Source organism: Neovison vison, chromosome 6, assembly GCF_020171115.1.
Source record: "Neovison vison isolate M4711 chromosome 6, ASM_NN_V1, whole genome shotgun sequence".
NCBI lineage: Eukaryota > Metazoa > Chordata > Mammalia > Carnivora > Mustelidae > Neogale > Neogale vison.
The window spans coordinates 207,198,764-207,216,590 of NC_058096.1; positions in this window are offsets into that span (position 1 = coordinate 207,198,764).

Sequence of the window (17,827 nt, forward strand, 5' to 3'; positions counted from 1 at the left end):
GTGAAGAGAGAGAGAGGTCTCTGGTATCTCTTCCTCTTCTGAGAAGGACCCCAGTCCTATTGGATTAGGAAGACCCTGTCTCCAGATACAGTCACACTAGGGGTTAGGACTTCAACATATGACTTTTGGGGTGACACGATTCAGTTCATGAGTCTGTAGTGCCTTATATATTAAGAATACCCTTTTCTAGGGGCACCTGGGTGGCTCAGTGGGTTAAGCCTCTGCCTTTGGCTCAGGTCTTGATCTCAGAGTACTGGGATCAAGCCCTGCATCGGGCTCTCTGCTCAGCAGGGAGCCTTCTTCCCCCTCTCTCTGCCTGCCTCTCTGCCTATTTGTGATCTCTCTCTCTGACAAATAAATAAATAAAATCTTAAGAAAAAAAAAAAAAAGAATACCCTTTCCTCAGGGTGCCTGGCTGGCCCAGTCAGTAGCACATGTGACTCTTGATCTCAGGGTTGTGAATTCAAGCCCTACTAGGGATATAGAGCTTACTTTAAAAAAAAAAAAAAAGAAGGAAGAAAGAGAAAGAATACCCTTCCCTTCTTTCATAAATAGATGTTGAGCACTTAGCCAAGCATGATGCTAAATGCCAGGAACTCTGGATAAATAAAACAAACCCTAACCTCAGGAAATTAACAATGTACTTGAGAAACAGAATTATAAACAAATAATTATAGGGGCACCTCAGTGGATCAGTCAGTTGAGCATCCCACTCTTGGTTTCAGCTCAGGTCTGAATTTCAGGGTCCTGGATTGAGCCCCGAATGGGGTTCTGCACTCAGCAGGGGATTGGCTGGGGATCCTCTCGCTCTCCCTCTGCCCCTCCTACCCTATGTTCACAATCTCTCTCTCTCTTTCTCTCTATCTCTCAAATAAAAAAATAAATAAATCTTTAAAAAAATAAATATAATACATTGTGTCAACATTATCTTACAAAACCGGGAGTTAGAGTTTCGAATTCAGAAAGGCTTCCAGGAAAGAGCTTTAAATTGGACTTTGAAGGATGAGGAGGCGTTTTTCAGGATAACGTGGGAAGAGAGGATGCTCCAGGTAGAGGGAGGATATTCATGGAAAAGTCTTGCCATATGACCAGAAACTGTGAGAGGGAGGGGTCCTGAGTGATGAGGTTGGAAAGGGCAAGTTAGGACAGATTGCAAAGGGCCTTGAATACCATTAAACACGGCTAAGGCAAGGTCAGATTTGTTTTCTAAGAAGATAGCTCTGGAGACAGTGGTGAATGCAAACAGAATGGAGATCATAAATGCAGGCAATAAATGAGGATGGATTAAAGAGAAAATTAGGGAGTACAAATGGCCAGAATTACTACTGGAAGAGTTTTCTAGAACTTTGCTTGTGTTCAGTCTGTGATAATTCCAGTAAATGGAACTCCTGTGAACGTGTTTCTGTTGCCTTGGTTTTGGCTAGTTCCCCCTGATCGGTCTTCCCCAGTGCCTCATTATTTTTGTGTGTGTGTTCTGGACATGGTATTTATAAAATACATTATTTACTTATTGAAATATTTATATTTATTGAAATATTTTGCCTAGGATGATTTCTTCCTTTAGAGAGGGTTTTTTTTGTTTGCCTCTGTCAAGTGCCCAGGGGCACTAGAATTCTGGAATCACATTATTATTATTCCAGATCAAGGTTGGAAAGTCCCAGGTCACTGAAACCAGTCCGTAGACTTATCAGACTATGCAAGAGCTGGTTTGCTTTTGGTTCATCCTTACCTTTAAGGGCACAATTCTCTGGGGCCACAGCCCCAAACAGGCCGTGGTTTACCAGCTTTCCACCTTTGGTAGGCCCTGTACTCCAACACTGCTGCCCATCCCCCAAGTCCCCAGACATTCAGAAACACAACTTAGTGTTCTAGCCCACTCTTCCAAATGGGTAAGTGCCTCTGGGGAAGAAGTGGCCCTGAATGCTGGGCTCTCCTGTCTGAGTTCCTGTCCTCTCTGGGATGTCAGCCTTGTAATTCTGCAGTATTTTGTTATCTCTTTGATGCTTTTCAGATATTTGTACATCTTTTGGTGTCCTTAGTGAAAGGGTTGGTCTAAATTTACCTAGTCTCCCATTTCCTAACAACAGAAGTCCTCTGTTTTCATCCTGGGACTTTTGCCCAGATGACATTCAGCTGCTTCTGTGAGCTCAGTCTGCTCTTTGCTATCGGATAGGGCTGCAAATTAGGATGTTGGGTTACGGCCTGTGTGTATTATGGTTTCCTAACCTGATGCTTATCCACTTTGGGGGGGTTTGGCATGGTTTTACTTAGGATTTCCTGTACTCTCTGAATCAGGGGACAGACCCGTCTTTCATGGCTAGGCACCTCTGACTCCTTTCATAAGGAGGCCCAATCAAGAGGGATTGTATGTGAAAGTACTTTGTAAGTTCTAAATCCCATCCAGACCTAAGGGTTTGTTAGTATCGTGTTGTTTTTTTTTTTTTTTTTCGCACAACAGTATTATGGGATGCAGATCACTGCCCTTGGCTCTATCCCATCTTCACCACACATGCAGAAGGGATAGGAAAACCCAGATCAGAAGGGGAGCAGGAGACAATGCAGGCCTATGGAGTTACCAGATGTTGCCAAGAGTCTTTGGCCCTGTGAGGAGGCCACCATGTTGGAATCAGATATATCGATGTCTCTCTGTGCTAGCCCTCTTTCCTGCCAGGGCGTTGGTGCCTCTCGGTGACCGTGCTCCATGAGCCCAGCCAGCATCCTCTCTGGGGACCTCAGCTCTGCCCCTCAGGGATTACCTATGATTGAGAGGTCCCTCTTCAGCACCCTGGCACTATCAGGTGACGTTCCCCAGATCTCTTCTGTCTGCTTTTTCCACACCACTCCATAGCCCGTTTTGTGTCCTCCTCTCTAAAGAAAGGACAAACCGAAAATGTGGGAAACACAGGCATCATGGAAGAAAGTTCATTTGTCTGGGGGCCTTCCAGCACTGACGGATCACTTCACTTTGGAGAAGTGTCCATGCGGTGCTGAGCCATCTGTCTCCACAAGGCATTTCCTTGACACATACGCCACACCTGTGTTTGTGTCCCGGGGCTGCCATAACAAATGAGCCCAGGCTCCATGGCTAAAACAACGGAAATGTGCTGAAAGCCACCGTTCTAAACTCAAAGTGTCAGTAGGGCCAAGCTCCCTCTGCCTGCTCCGGGGAAAAATCATTCCTCATCTCTTCCCAGCTTCTGGGGGCTGCCAGTAATCCCCAGCATTCTTTGGCTTATACTTACATCACTCTAGTTTTCTGCCTCTGTCTTCACATGGCCATCTTCCCTTTGCCTGTGTCTGTGTCTCTGTGACCTTCTTATAAGGACCCCCAGTCACTGGGTTGAAGGCCCACCCTAATCCAGTAGGACCTCCTCTCAACTTGATTACAGCTGCAAAGACCCTATCTCCACACGAGACCATCCTTACAGATAGTGGGAGTTAGGACTTCAATATCTGTTTCTGATGAGACGCAGCCATGAACACACCTTTCTATTTAGAATACATTTCACATCCGTGCTCTTCTCACAGGCTCACCGGAGCCGGGAGTTGGGGTCTTAAGACTGGAAAGCATCAGTGACAATATTAGAACCCAGACTTTAGGGGCACCTGGGTGGCTCGGTGGGTTAAGCCTCTGCCTTCGGCTCGGATCATGATCTCAGGGTCCTGGAATCGAGCCCAGCATCGGGCTTTCTGCTTGGCGGGGAGCCTGCTTCCTCCTCTCTCTGCCACCTCTCTGCCTACTTGTGATCTTTCTCTCTGTCAAATAAAAAAATAAAATTTAAAAAAAAAAAAACAACCCAGGGGCGCCTGGGTGGTTCAGTGGGTTAAAGCCTCTGCCTTCGGCTCAGGTCATGATCTCAGGGTCCTGGGATCAAGCCCCACATCGGGCTTTCTGCTCAGCAGGGAGCCTGCTTCCTCCTCTCTCTCTGCCTGCCTCTCTGTCTACTTGTGATCTCTGCCTGTCAAATAAATAAATAATCTTAAAAAAAAAAACAGATTTTAAACTTCTATTTCGGTGTCCTTTCCTCTGTGTGACATCACACTACAGACACAGTCCCTTGTCCTTTCTCATATAATTTATAGGAATGAAAGGTTAGTCTGGGCTCCAAAAAGCAGCCCTAACACTGGACTCAGAGCTAGAAGGCCTCTCCATTGAGGGAGTCAAAAGAACTCTCGGAACCTCAGGTTCTTCATCTGTAAAAATCCTTACCTCTTCACAGGACTACCTAGGCACCAGGGATAAAGTGAAGAACAGAATGGACCAAAAGCCCAGCCTGATGGCGCTTACTTCCCAGTGTCATGATGTTCATACAAGGTACGTGAACATATTCTGAGAAGTGGAAGGGGCTGTACCAACCCACCCTCCAAACCCAAGGGAAAGGGGCATAAGGGCTACTTTATTGGTCAAGCAAGCAGTGAGTTGTGTGAATACCACCACTGCTGAGAATGACCTCTTAGCCTCTCCCCTAGCTCTGGGGCTCCCGCAGTTACGTGAGAGGCTTTGGGGGAAGTGAGGGTCTCTGCCAGTTTGAACATGGAAGTTATAATGCCTCCTGGGTGTGTAACCATGAGATTACACAAAGTACGTGGGAGCAAAGAAGATAGGCAAAGTCACCCTGAAGTATCTGATGGCCAACCAGCCTCAGCAACACCTTGGCCAAGGGCTTATCAAAGCCAAAGGCAGAAATGTGTCAGTCACCAGGGTCGGCCCTGTACCTACACTGTGTGCAGTGCAGAGGTCTGTATCGAGGAGCAGAATTGCTAGGATGTAATTCAGCCTGTCTCAACCTTTCCAAGATAACGTCCCAAGTGGCTCAGTCAATGAACAGCTCCCACCAACAACGGATGAGAGTTGCTTTTGCTGCGCCTCCTCATCAGCACTTAGAGCCCTACGTTAGGAATAGAAATTACTTAAAATCTTAAAAAATAATAATAATAGTAATAAAGAAAGAAAGAAGGGGCACCTGGGTGGCTCAGTGGGTTAAGCTTCTGCCTTCAGCTCAGGTCATGATCTCAGGGTCCTGGGATCGAGCCCCACATTGGGCTCTCTGCTCAACGGGGAGCCTACTTACCCCTGCCTCTCTGCCTACTTGTGATTTCTCTCTGTCAAATAAATAAATAAATAAATAAAATCTTTAAAAAAGAGAGAGAGAGAGAGAGAGAGAGAGATTCTCACATTTTCTTTTTTTTTTAATATTTTATTTATTTATTTGACAGACAGAGATCACAAGTAGGCAGAGAGGCAGGCAGAGAGAGAGAGGAGGAGGCAGGCTCCCTGCTGAGCAGAGAGCCCGATACGGGACTCTATATTAGGACCCTGGGATCATGATCTGAGCCGAAGGCAGAGGCTTTAACCCACTGAGCCACCCAGGTGCCCCAGATTCTAACATTTTCAATTCTAGCCATTCTTTAGGCATGTAATGGTATATAATTGTGATTTTAATTGGCATTCTCTAGTGATCAGTGATTGCGTCCCTCCCCATATGTTTATTAGTCATCTACATTTCTACTTTTGTGAAGCATCTGCTTAACCCTTTAGACTGTTTTTCTATTTGACTATCTTCTATCACATTTATGAGCTGTTTTATAGGTCATGTGTCGCAGATATCTTTTCATCCTCTGTGGCTTGCAATTTCGTACACCTGATGTTAAAGTAACATTAAACTTAATTTTTATGTAGTCAAACTTATCAATCCTCCTTTCCCATTACAAAATCCTTCTCAAAGAGCTGTTGCCACCTAGGGTGCTCAAAGTCACATGAAGACACCCCTTACATCTTAATAGCAAGAAAAACGCAGATAACCTGCACAATCGCAATTTTTTTTGCCTCATCTGGGAGCTGAGGTCACAAGGCAGCCAGATAAATTGAATTCCAAAGGGCGACAAGCCCCTTCCAAGAGACACAGCACAGAGCCCTGGAGGGGGAGGCAGCGCCATAAAAATGGGAAAGGAGACAGCCATATGTTAATGAATTCACAAAGGCAAAGTTTAGCCAGTCTGACAGTTCAGAATCTCAGAAAGCTCTAGACACAAGGGTTGTCTATGGCCATTCACACGCTCTTTTCCACAAACCTCAACTGGGTGCTCACAAGAAAAACTGGGGGCGAAAGCACAAGACCCGAGAGCACCCCAGTTCGTGGTGCACCAGAACAAAACGACACCCACTTCCCAGACTCCTCTTTCACTCAAAGCAAAAGCTTTAAGCTTCTGGAAACCTTGCTGTTCCCACAGCCAGGAAAAATGAACTGCCTCTGAGAGAGGGTAAAAGCAAAGCCACCTGCCTGGGCAGGTGGGGCAGGAAGCCCTTTTCCCCACTATAAGGTATCATTTCTGATACCTGTCGAGGGAAAAAGGAAGGAAACCCCACCCTGAGACTCAGGATTGCAAGCTCTATCTACGAGTGCCGCTGAACTGGGAAAAATGAGAAAAACTGCCCCCATCATGGGTCTCTCTGTGATTAAGCCACAGCAGTTTGCTGCTGGCAAAATGGGAAAAGCATGAAGAGATCCTCCTTCTCTGAGGTTCAAGCACACAGGGCTTGCTGAAAGTGGAACTCAGAAATGCTGAGAAAAACATTCTAGCATCCCAGGCTTCCCATGAATCAAAAGGTAGCAGCTGTTTGCCGTTGAAGAAGTTAGAGCAAAAGCAAAATTCGAACTCAGCTGTACTGCTGAGTTGACTGTCCCAGTCCCTGTATGGACAACCCCACAGAAAAAAAGACATGCCCATCTTTGGGCATCAACACTATTTACTTAAATCTCTACCATTCTTTTACACACAATATCTGGCATTTATTCCATACCTAGAAACAAAAAGAAGAAAAGAGAAGCAAGCCACTGTCAAATGATAAAGGGGTCAAAACAACCAGAGCCAGAGATGACTCAGGTAATGGGACTATGGGAGACTAATCTGTGAAAGGATGTGGTGGAAAAGGTGAGCTGTATGCATAAACAGATGGAGAATTTAAGCAGGAACATGAATATGAAAAAAAAAAGGAGTCATAAAAATGCTAGTAGTAAACAGCGAAAAGATCACCACAAAACCAGAAATGAAGAGTCCCTTCATGTATATTATTAATAACATAGAAAACAAACTTCAAAACAAGGAATTTTACAGGGATAAAGAGGGGCATCACATAATGACAAAGATGGTTTATCAAGAAGACATGACAATTTTAAAAGTGTATAAAACCTAATGACAGCTTCAAAATGTATAAAACAAAACCTGGTTGAAACCAAAGAAGAAATAACTAAACTCCACTTACAGTTGGAGTTTTCAGCACTCCTCCCTCAATATGTGGAAACCAAAATCACTGAAGGTACAAAAGACCCAAATAAAACTATCAACTTGATCTAATTGGCCTTTCTATAGTCCTCCCCACAACAACAGAATACACAATATTTCAAGTGTGCATAGATAGTACATAGATAATGTCCATAGTCAAGATAGATGATATTCTGGGCTATAGGGATTCCTGGCTGACTCAGCTGGTAGAGCATACAACTTTTTATCTCTGGGTTGTAAGACCCATGCTGGGTGTAGAGATTACTTAAAAAAAAAAAAAAAAAAAAAAATATATATATATATATATATATATACATATATAAGAAAAAAAAGCTTTTAAGATGATATTCTGGGCTATAAAATAAATCTTAAAATGTAAATATATGTATTTTTTTAAAGATTTTTTAAATTTATTTATTTGACAGAGAGAGATCACAAGTAGGCAGAGAGGCAGGCAGAGAGAGAGAGAGAGAGGAGGAAGCAGGCTCCCTGCCGAGCAGAGAGCCTGATGCGGGACTCGATCCCAGGACCCTGAGATCATGACCTGAGCCGAAGGCAGCGGCTTAACCCACTGAGCTACCCAGGTGCCCCTTAAAATGTAAATATATTGAAATCATACAAGGCATGTCCTGACTAAAATAGAATTAAACTAATAATCAGTAATAAGATATCTGGAAACACCCAGGTCCAAGAATTTGAAAATTAAACCCCACATTTTGACCCACCATTCAAAATCACAAGCGAAATAAAATATTTTTAATTGAATGAAAATGAAAACACAGCAGATCAAAATTTGGGGAGCACAGGTAAAGCAGTACTTAGAGGGAGATTTTTTTTTAAATTTTTTAAAAGATTTTATTTATTTATTTGACAGACAGAGATCACAAGTAGGCAGAGAGAGAGGAGGGGAAGCAGGCTGGCTGCCAAATGGAGAGCCTGATGTAGTGCTTGGTCCCAGGACCCTGGGATCATGACCTGAGCCAAAGGCAGAAGCTTAGCCCACTGAGCCACCCAGGTACCTGTGTCCTGTCAAGCCCCTGTGTCTGGCTCTCTGCTTAGCAGGGAGCCTGCTTCTTTCTCTCCCTCTGCCGCTTCCCCCTACTTGTGCTCTCTTGCACACACACTCTCTCTCTCTCAAATAAATAAATAAATCTTTTAAAAATATGAAATTAAATTAAATTAAAAATACTGTCGATACCAAGTGCAGGAGAGGCTGTTGGAACCACTAGAACTCTCAAACATTGCTTCTGGGAAAGCACTCAAGAAAACAGGGTGGCGGTTTCTTATAAAGGTAAGCGTACTTACAACCTATGAATTGCATTCCTAGATACTCAACAGAAATAAAATATATGTCCGTAGATAGACCTGTGTATGTATGTACATAGCAGCTTTATTCACAATCACCAAAACTAGAAAACAACAAAAATGTACACCCACCGTGAACAGGTTAACTGACATACAGTGGGATACTCTTCAGCCACAGAAAGGAATGAGCTACTCATACACACAGTATGGATCAATCTGAAAAACAACAGGCTGAGTTGAAGCTAGAATCAAAAGGCTATATCCTGGGGCATTTGGTGGCTCAACCAGTAGAGCACGTGACTCTTGATCTCGGGATTGTGAGTTTGAGCCCACACTGAGGGTAGAGTTCACTTTAAAAAAGAGAGAGAGAGAGAGAGAGCCTACATATTTGATCTGTTTATTTTACATTCTGGAAAAGGCAACACTGTAGGGACAGAAAATACATCAGTGGCTGCCAAGATCTGAGGATAGAGGGAGAGAATTGACCACCCAGGAATAAGGAAGCTCACCCCAATGGAAATGTTCTGTAATTTGCTTTGCTGGTGGCCGCACAACTTGTACATGCGTTAAATCCCATCAAACTGTATATTTTAAAAAGGTGAGGGGCACCTGGGTGGCTCAGTGGGTTAAAACCTCTGCCTTCAGCTCAGGTCATGATCCCAGGGTCCTGGGATCGAGCCCCTCATCGGCCTCTCTGCTCAGCCGGGAGCCTGCTTCCCCCTCTCTCTGTCTCTGCCTGCCTCTCTGCCTACTTGTGACCTCTGTCAAATAAAAAAAATTTTTTTTAATTTTTAAAAAATCTTAAAAAGGTGAATTTTACACCGTGTGTCGGGAGTCCCCAAGATCACACCCATTCATAAGGATTCACTAGCAGGATTTCTAAGACTCATCAGGTAGTCCTACCCACAGCTAAGATTTATGACAGAGATAGCATACAAAGCAAAATCAGCCAAGAGCAAAGGCATGGGGAGGGAGGTCCAGAGAGAACAAGGAGCAAGCTTCCAAGAATCCTTTCCCAGTGGAGTCAACAGAGCACATACTTAATTCCTCCAGCAATGAATTGTGACAACAGATTTGAAACGTCGTCTATCAGGGATGCTCAAAGAGATTCAGTGGCCAGAGTTGTTACCGAGACCTGGTTATGTAGGCACCCACTGCTTAGCACATACCAAGATTCCAGTCTCCCAGAAGGCAAGCAGGTGTTCAGCGTAAGCCACATTGTTTGCAGAAACCCTGTAGGCACAGTGAGCCACTTACTGGAGCGCGTAGTAAGAACCCTTCTGAAATCTGGAACTCCGAGATGCCCACCACGGAACAACCCTGTAAGCAGTCCTTTCTTGGCGCAGCTGTATTAACTCTTTTCTACACATATCTCAACAAACCTAACCCCAAAAAAGAAAGAAATAAAAGAAGAAAAAATTGTTCTCTTACTTGAGATGATGAAAGCACTTTCCTGGGGTGCGTGGCTGGTTCAGCAAGTGTTACATGCGACTCTTGATCTCAGGGGTGGTGAGTTCGAGCCCCTTGTCGAGCGTAGAGATTACTTAAAAATAAATCTTAAGAAAAACTTTTTTTTTTTCAAAGATTTTATTTATTTATTTGACAGACAGAGATCACAAGTAGGCAGAGAGGCAGAGAGAGAGGAGGAAACAGGCTCCCTGCTAAGCAGAGAGCCCGATGCGGGGCTCGATCCCAGGACCCTGAGGTCATGACCTGAGCCGAAGGCAGCAGCTTAACCCACTGAGCCACCCAGGCACCCCCTTAAGAAAAACTTTTTAAGGGCGCCTGGGTGGCTCAGCGGGTTAAGCCTCTGCCTTTGGCTCAGGTCATGACCCCAGGGTCCTGGGATCGAGCCCTGCATTGGGCTCTCTGCTCAGCAGGGAGCCTGCTTCCTCCTCTCTCTCTTTCTCTCTCTCTCTCTCTGCCTGCCTCTCTGCCTCCTTGTGATCTCTCTGTCAAATAAGTAAATAAAATCTTTAAAAAAAAACTTTTTAAAATTATGGAATAATTCCATATTTTTAAATAAAAACTATGTGTTGTCTTTCACATCCAGGTCTGTAATCAGTGGTAAACCAGAGGTGACTGATACCAGTTTGGAATAAAGCGTTTCACTTTTCATGTATTTTGTGAGCCAATTGTTAAATACAGTGATTTTTAAAAATTAACCTGTATAGGGATGCCTGGGTGGCTCAGTTGGTTAAGCAGCTGCCTTCGGCTCAGGTCATGATCCCAGTGTCCTGGGATCGAGTCCCACATCGGGCTCCTTGCTCAGCAGGGAGCCTGCTTCTCCCTCTGCCTCTGCCTGCCATTCTGTCTGCCTGTGCTCCCTCTCTCTCTCTGACAAATAAATAAAAAATCTTTAAAAAAAAATTAACCTGTATAAACTTCAGTTAAATAGATTATGTTAAAAACAAGTGTAATAACGGAGTGCCTGAGAGGCTCAGTTGGTTGAGCAACTACCTTTGGCTCAGGTCATGATCCCAGAGTCCTGGGATCGAGTCCCGCATCGGGCTCCCAGCTCCAGGGGGAGTCTGCTTCTCCTGCTGACCTTCTCCCCTCTCATGCTCTCTCTCTCTCTCTTTCTCTCTCAAATAAATAAAATCTTTTTTAAAAATGTAATTTAAAAAAACCCAAATACTCAAAATTCATCACTCCCTACTCACTTTACTATTATCTCTGCTCTTGAGGTTATTAGTGTCAATTGACTCTACATATCAGAAATACTGTCTGTACTGCTACCGCACGTTTTCTTTCCACCTCTTTTCTTTTTTTAAGATTTTATTTTTTTATTTGACAGAGAGAGAGATCACAAGTAGGCAGAGAGGCAGAGAGGGGGGAAGCAGGCTCCCCTCTGAGCAGAGAGCCCGATGCAGGGCTCAATCCCAGGACCCGAGATCATGACCCAAGCCAAAGGCAGAGGCTTAACCCACTGAGGCACGCAGGCGCCCCTCCTCCTTGTCGGCATTCAGTGCCGTTACATTGGTTACTTAGTGTCAGCCGGGGTTGGAGTATTTACACCATGGAACTCACTAAACATGGACAATCCTGAGTCAGGCTTCCCACTCAGTGGGGAGTCTGCCTGTTCTCTTTCTGTCCCTCTCCCTGCTCGTGCTCTCTTTATCTCTGTCTCTGTCTCTCTCAAATAAATAAATAAAATATTTAAAAAGATAATGTTTTCCATAGGCTTTTTGCAGACATCATTTACCAAATTAAAGAAGATTCCTTCTATTTATATTTTGCTGGGAGTTTTTACGTTGAATGGATGTTAAATTTTATCAAAAGCTTTTTGGCATCTATTGAGATAATCATGTGATTTTTGTCTTTTATCCTCTTAATACATAAAATTACATTGACTTTTCAAAGGTTGAACCAATTTTGGAATTTTGGAGTAACTACAATTTGGTTGGATGCATTAACCTTTCAATTTGTTGCCAGGCTGTCTTTTCTAACATATTTTTAGAAATTTCACATATAGATTCCTGAGTTAGATTGGCTTGTAACTTTCCTTTCCTGTACTATCTTTGTTAGGTGTTTGCTATCAGGGTTATTTCAGCCTTATAAAATGTATTGGGTAGTCTTCTACAGTTCCCAGACCCAATTCTTTTTTTTTTTAAGATTTTATTTATTTATTTGACAGAGAGAGAGAGATCACAAGTAGGCAAAGAGGCAGGCAGAGAGAGGGGGAAGCAGGCTCCCCGTTGAGCAGAGAGCCCGATGCAGGACTCGATCCTGGGGCCCTGAGACAATGACAGGAGCCGAAGGCAGAGGCTTAACCCACTGAGCCACCCAGGCACCCCCAGGTCCAAGTCTAATGTGAGGATCAGAGCCTCCGACAAAATACCAAGCATTCTCAACCACCAGCAGGGCATCCCAGAATTCAACTCAGTTCTGACAGAATATACTGGCCGATAGCATCAGATCCCACAGGTTGAGAGTTCAGGCCTATGAGGCTAACCACCAACCTCCACTTCAGGTATCAGTCACAAGTCTCAGGCTGTCACCTGTGCTTTGGTTACTGGCTACAGATTGGAGGTTCCAATGACCTTCTCCTTAGGTTTGACTGGTTTGCTAGAGGTGCTCACAGAACTCAGGGAAACACTTAAGTTTACCGGTTTATTAAATGGTATGATGAAGGATATGAATCACTAGCCAGATGAAGAGATGCACTGGGCAAAGTCCCACACAAAGGTGCTTCTGTCCTGAGTGGAGCTCCCGGCCCCCGGCTTGGTGGCATGTGGAAGTGTTCCTCTTCCCCAAGCATGGACACTCTCCAAAAAAGTACCAAAAAGCCGTTCTCTTTTTTATGGAGACTTTATGACATAATCCTGATGGAGTAAGTCACTGGCCATTGGCTGATCCAATCTCCAGCACCCCCCCTCTCCTGTTGCTATAAACAACCTTATGTACGGTTTTGTGCGGACATAAGTTTTCAACTCCTTTGTGTAAGTCTCCAGAAGTGCTATTGCTGGATCATCTGGTAAGAGAATGTTGAGTTTTGTAAGAGACTGCCAAGCTATCTTCAAAGTGGCTGGATCATTTTTGCATTCCCACCAGCAATGTATGAGATTTCCTGGTGTTCCACATCCTTGTCGATTCTTGGCATTGTCCGTGCTTTGGATTCTGGCCATTCTAATAGATGTGTGCTGGTATCTCATTTCAGTTCACCTCTCCTTGATGGTACATGACACGGGCCATCGTTTCATATGCTTATTTGCCATCTGTACATCTTTGGTGAAGGTGTCTGTTAAGGTTTTGGGCCCATTTTTTAATCAGGTTTTTAAAAATTATTTTTGAGGTTTTTTTAAACTCCCCCTAGCCCCCAACCCCTATTACTATTGAGTTTTAAGAACTCTTTATGTATTTCTGGTAATAGTCCTTTATCATCGTGTTTTTTGCAGATAATTTCTCCCAGTTTGTGGCGTATCTTCTAATTCTTTTGATATTGTCAGTTGCAGAGCAGAAGTTTTCCATGTCAGTGAAACCCAGCTTATGGATTATTTCCTTCAGAGATCATGTCTTTAGTATTGTATCTAAAAATGCTTCGCCATACCCTAAGTCATCTAGGTTTTCACTTATGTTATCTTCTAGGAGATTTTTCTTAAGATTTTATTTTGAAGTAATCTCTCCACCCAACATGGGGCAAGAACCCATGACCCCGAGACCAAGAGTCACACACTCTTCCAACTGAGCTGCCAGCCAGATGCCCTATCTTCTAGAGTTTTATAGTTTTGTTTTAGATTTCAGTTTATGATCCATTTTGAGTTAATTTTTACGAAGCATGTAAGATCTGCATCTGGGTTCTTCTTTTTGTTGCTTGTGGGTGTCCAGTGGTTCAGTACCATTTGTTAAAGAAGTTGACTTTGTTCTCTTGTATTGCCTTTGCTCCTTTGTCAGAGATATTATATTTATGTGGGTCTATTTTGGGGTTCTCCATTCTGTCCCATTGATCTACCTGTTATTTTGCCAATATATTACTGTCTTGATTACTGTAGCTTTATTATAATTCCTGAAGTTGAATAACATCTGTTCTTTAACTTAACTATTGCTTCTCCAGCAATATGGTGTTGATTATTCTGGGGCTTTTGTCTCTCCGTGTGAACTTTGGAATCAGTTTATTAATATCTGTGAAATAACTTGGTGGGATTACATTGAATCTATAAATCAAGTTGGGAAAAACTGACATCTTGACAATATTGAGCCTTTTTTTTTTTTTTTAAGATTTCATTTATTTATTTGACAGATCACAAGTAGGCAGAGAGGCAGGCTGAGAGAAGGGGGAAGCAGACTCCCCGCTGAGCAGAGAACCTGATGCAGGGCTCAATCCCAGGACCCTGAGATCACAACCTGAGCTAAAGGCAGAGGCTTAACCCTCTGAGCCATCCAGGCGCCCCTATTGAGCCTTTCTATCATGAGCATGGACTATCTCTCCATTTACTGAGTTTTTCTTTTCTTTTTTTTTTTTTAAGATTTTATTTATTTATTTATTTGAGAGAGAGACAGGACAGAGGGAGAGGAAGAGGCAGGCTCCCCACTAAGCAGGAGCCCAAAGCCAGAGACCCTGAGATCACAACCTGAGCCAAAGGCAGATGCTTAATCAACTGAGCCACCCAGGTGCCCCTTACTCAGTTTTTCTTTGATTTTATTCATCAAAGTTTTATAATTTTTCTCATATAGATATCATGTATTTTGTTAGATTTGTACCTAAGTATTTCATTTTGGGAGGTGCTAATATAAATAGTATTATGTTTTTAATTTCAAATTCCACTTGTTCATTGTTCCTATATAGGAAAGTAATTGACTTTTGTACATTAACCTTTTATCCTGCAACCTTGATACAGTTTATTAGTCTCAAAAGCTTTTTTGTTGATTCTTTCAGATTTTCTACAGATGTGATTACATTATCTACCACAAAGACAGTTGTATATCTTCCTTTCCATCAGTGTATCTTTTTTTTCTTTAAAGATTTTATTTATTTATTTGACAGACAGAAATCACAGGTAGGCAGAGAGGAAGACGGGGCTGGGGGGAGCAGGCTTCCTGCCGAGCAGAGAGCCCGATGTGGGGCTTGATCTCAGGACCCTGGGATCATGACCTGAGCCAAAGGCAGAGGCTTTAACCCACTGAGCCACCCAGGTGCCCCAGTGTATCTTTTTTTTTTTTTTTAAATTTGAGAGAGGGGGTGCATGTGTAAGTGAGGGGAGGGGCAGAAGGAGAGAGAGAAAGAGAGAATCCTCAAGTAAACTCCCCTCTGAGCACAGAGTCTGACTTGGGGCTCAATCCCAGGACCCTGAGATCATGACCTGAGCCAAAACCAAGAGTCAGCTGCTTACCCAACTGAGTCACCCAGGTTCCCCAATCAGTATACCTTTTAATTCCTTTTCTTGCCTTATTGCCTTAGCAAGGACTCCCAGTATGATGTTGAAAAGGGGCGGTGAGAGGGGATAGCCTTGTCTTGTTTCTGGTCTTAGTGGAAAAGCTTCAAATGTCTCAGCATTAAAAAGATATTAACTGTAGGGTTTGTGTAGATTATCAAGCTGTGGAAGTTCTCTTTTTTAGTTTACCAAGAGTTTTTTTTTTTTTAAAGATTTTATTTATTTATTTGTCAGAGAGAGAGGGAGAGAGAGCGAGCACAGGCAGACAGAGAGGCAGGCAGAGGCAGAGGGAGAAGCAGGCTCCCCGCCGAGCAAGGAGCCCGATGTGGGACTCGATCCCAGGACGCTGGGATCATGACCTGAGCCGAAGGCAGCTGCCCAACCAACTGAGCCACCCAGGCGTCCCTTACCAAGAGTTTTTATCAAGAAGAGTTATTGGAGAATAAGTCAGAGAAAGACAAATACCATGTGATTTCACTCATGAATTTAAGAAATGAAACAGATGAACATAGGGGAAATTTCTTAAAGAGAGAGAAGCAAACCATTAAACAGAGACTCTTAACTGTGGAGAACAAAGTGAGAGTTGCTAGAGGGGAGGTGGGCAGCGTGATAGGTTAAACAGGTTATGGATATTAAGGAGAACATTTTGTTGTGCTAAGTACTGGGTGTTGTAATATATAAGCGATAAATCACTAAATTCTACCCCTGAAACTAATATTACACTATTGTAATACTAATGTACACTAATGTTAACTAACTGGAATTTAAATAAAAACTTGAAACAAGTTAATAGAGACAAACTAGGTATTATGAAAGGGTGGTATGGAGAATTTTAGTTCTCTTTTACTAAGTTATAAAATGTCCAATTATATTTCTAAAACCTTAATAAAATAGAAATTATTTTAAAAAGAATAGTTATTATGGGGCGCCTGGGTGGCTCAGTGGGTTAAGCCTCTGCCTTCCGCTCGAGTCGTGATCCTGGGGTCCTGGGGTTGAGCCCCACATTGGGCTCTCTGCTCCTCGGGGAGCCTGCTTCCTCCCCTCTCTCTGCCTGTCTCTGCCTACTTGTGATCTCTGTCAGATAAATAAATAAAATATTTTAAAAATAATTTAAAAAGGGGGCGCCTGGGTGGCTCAGTGGGTTAAAGCCTCTGCCTTCGGCTCGGGTCATGATTCCAAAGTTCTGGGATCGAGCCCCGCATCGGACTCTCTGCTCAGCAGGGAGTCTGCTTCCCTTCCTCTCTCTCTCTGCCTGCCTCTCACCTACTTGTGATCCCTGTCTGTCAAATAAATAAAATCTTTAAAAAAATTTAATAAAAATGAGCTACTGAGCCACCCAGGCGTCCTAAACTTTTTTAAAAAATATTTTACTTATTTATTTATTTATTTATTTGAAAGAGAGAGAGAGAGAGCACAAGCAGAGGGAGCAACAGGCAGAGGGAGAAGCAGGCTCCTTACTGAGCAGGGAGCCTGCTGTGGGGCTCGATCTCAGGACCCAAGGATCATGACCTGAGCCAAAGGCAGACGCTTAACCAACTGATGCTGAACCACCCAGGCCTCCCTGCTTACTTTGAATTTAATTTGTTCTTCTTTGACTAGTTTCCTAAGGTGGAAGCTTAGATGATCGATTTTAGGTGATTGATTCATCTCTTCTAATAAATGCATTCAATGATATAAATTTCCCTCTAAACTACTTTCACTGAATCCCCTAAATTTTAGTAACTTGTGTTTTAATTTTCATCTAGTTTAAAATATTTCAAAATTTCTATTGAGATTTCTTCTTTGACTTGTGTTACTTAGAAGTGTATTGTTTAATCTCCATGTATTTTGAGGTTATCCAGTTTTCTTTCAATTATTCATTTCTAATTTAATTTCATTGTAGTATGAGAGCAGACATTGTGTACTTTCTATTCTTTTAAATTTGTTAAAGTCTGTTTTCTGGCCCAGAATGCGGTCTATCTTGGTGAATGTTTAATGTGAACCTGGAAAAAAAAAACGTGTATTCTGCTGTTCTCATTTGTTGTCTTACACAGCTTGGTGCTGTGTTGTTAGGTGTATAGATTCATTATAGGGACTTTTATGTTGAAGAACCTGGGTGGCTCAGTTGGTTAAGTGCATACCTTGGGCTCAGGTCGTGATCCCAGGATCCTGGGTCCCTGCAGGGTCCCTGCTTCTCCTTCTCCCTCTGCCCCTCCCCCCTTCTCATGCGCGCACGCTCTCTCTCTCTCTCTCTCTCATAAATAAATAAAATCTTTTTTAAAAAATAATAACTTTATGTCCTTTTAGAATTGATCTCTTTGTCATTATGTAATGACCTACTTTGTGCATAAAAACTTTCCATACTTTGAAACCTGCTGATTCTGAAA